Source organism: Excalfactoria chinensis, chromosome 1, assembly GCF_039878825.1.
Source record: "Excalfactoria chinensis isolate bCotChi1 chromosome 1, bCotChi1.hap2, whole genome shotgun sequence".
Classification (NCBI taxonomy): Eukaryota; Metazoa; Chordata; class Aves; order Galliformes; family Phasianidae; genus Excalfactoria; species Excalfactoria chinensis.
In genome coordinates, this window is record NC_092825.1 from 120,727,329 (window position 1) to 120,729,597 (window position 2,269).

The 2,269-nt window shown below is 34.9% G+C and overlaps 1 long non-coding RNA gene across 1 annotated transcript; it reads left to right on the forward strand.

Moving 5' to 3' along the window:
* The first annotated feature begins 538 nt into the window (after nt 1-538).
* LOC140247475 (uncharacterized) lies at nt 539-2,017 on the forward strand. Its single transcript, XR_011902672.1, has 3 exons — nt 539-641; nt 1,388-1,420; nt 1,529-2,017. It is a non-coding gene; the product is annotated as an uncharacterized lncRNA (long non-coding RNA).
* The last annotated feature ends 252 nt before the right edge of the window (nt 2,018-2,269 follow it).

Below are 2,269 nucleotides of genomic sequence, written 5' to 3' on the forward strand. Positions count from 1 at the left end.
CCCCCTGGGTGTTTCAGACTGATTCATAGTGTCCTATCACTTTTTACCTGAGAAAAGAGACTGACACCATACTTGCTGCAACTTCCTTACAAGTTTTTGTACAGAGCACCCAAGTGCAGCACCAGGCATTTACACTTACTGAATGTAATGCAAATGAAAAATGACCCATGAATCCAGCCTATATAGATCCCTCTGCAGATCTTTCCTACTCTCAAGAAGAACAAAACTTTTGTAGATCTCTATGTCATTTGCAAACTTACTGAAGTTGTTGTCAGCACTTCCATTAGTACTGATAAAGGTGTTAAGCAAAAAATATTTAAAAAGACTTTATGTGCCTTGTAAAATGTTGAAGGGATTGGGAGCACAGGTACATTTAACATTTTAGATAATCCATATTTCAGCTAATGTACACAGGCTATCATTTCATAGTTAGATTTTTATTATGTAATTACTCTTTGATAATGAGTCAGCCATGGGAGCACAGGTAAAAGCAGTTCAGCTGTGCGACCAGAAGGGGTGAAACCTGGCTGCACCTATCCTAGATTGCATTTAAGGTCTGACTGCCACTCTGGAAGGCACTCTTTCTGGAGATCCCTCCTTTTTTGGAGTTTTCCACCTCAAGCCTAGATCCTTAGATATGGGTAGGTATTTTTCCCTTTATTCCTTTTCTCCCTGTTAATCATTTGAACTATGCCAACTGTAATGCACCATCCTAACTACGCTACTCTTCTAACTAATAGCTAATATTGTTTTTCAGCTACTTATCATTCATATATATATATATATATATATATGTTTTTTCCTTTGTTTCTAATGTGGTTGAATCAGGAACTGTTGAATATGTTGTCTTTCTGACTGAATGCTTTCTTTTCAGAAGTTGTTATGTTTTGTTTTTTTGTTTTTGAGAACTCTGTATGTCCTTGTCTGTACTACATTATTCCTTCATACTAGTTTGCCTTTCTGTTTTTCTGCTTCTCTAGTGTTTTTCAAGGCTTTTAACCATAAAAATTCTCTAGTGTGTAGTGTTCAAAATGGCCTCAAAACTACCTAACCACATGTGAGATATTTTTATCAAGCTTCCATTAGTGTTCTGAAGACACTTTAAATGTGATTCATCTGTTGTGAACCTGTATACCATATTGCATTTTAAGCATGTATTTCATAGGAAGGATAAATATTTATTCTCCTTGTCCTAGTCATCCCAGTGTCTGAGAGCTCTGAGCTAAAACACGTTTTATTCTCACTGCCTCTTATAAAAGGAGACCAGGATGACTGTTTTAAAGGCAGACTTCTGCACTGCATATTGTCTTAGTTTGCTTGGTTTGTTTAGGCAAGACAATTTCCTTGTGTGTGAAATACAGCGTTTTTTGTTTGTTTGTTTTTCCAGCTGTGCTTATAATCCTTTGAGCTGAGTGTACAGGTAAGCTAGTGTGTACCTTAATTTCTTCTTCTTAATTTCTGAATTCAAGGCAGAAATACCATCTATCAATGAAAGACTGTGTGTTTCTTGCTTGTTTTTGTTTTCTAGTGTGGGAAGATGCAGGAAAGCTTTCCTCTTTCTGTGTAGGCTATCCTTCAGTTTCCTGTGTGACAGAACTTCATGACAGTGTGGGTCACCCTGAGCAGACAGCTCTTTTTCAGTGTTGAAACCATATTAAGACCTCAGATATTATGAAAACACTTTTTATTTCTTGAATATTACCATTTATTTCAATATTTTTCATAAACATTTCTACTGTGTACTTTAATTATCACATTTTTGAATAGAGGTTACTTGTCTCTGGTATGTGCTTCTGAATGTAATCTATTGTAACCCATATTTTTATATGTTGAGGAACTTTACATTCATGTTCTTGTTACTGGTGAATTTGTCTTTGTTTTTTATTGTATTTATGTGCACACTGTGTAAACGTACAACATGATTCCATAGCAAGCAAAAAAATGGGAAGAGGGTGATCCTTATGAATGATGTTTTTCCTCTTGTGCCTGTCTGTTTCTTTTCCATGTTCTTTTTTTTTTTTTTTCCATCAAGTGATGTATAATATTCACATATTCACAAATATTCTGCTGTGAAAACTAATAACAAACTTACATGTCAACTAGTATAAAAGTCATTAATATTTCAAAATATTTGGAAGGTAGCTAATTAAACTTGAATTATGCACAATAATAGAAAATATTACATTGTGTGTGTGTGTGTTTGGGGGTGGGGGCGTTATGCTCTTTTTTCACTGACACTAAAGGAAAAGAAGAAAGTAAGTCTTTAATT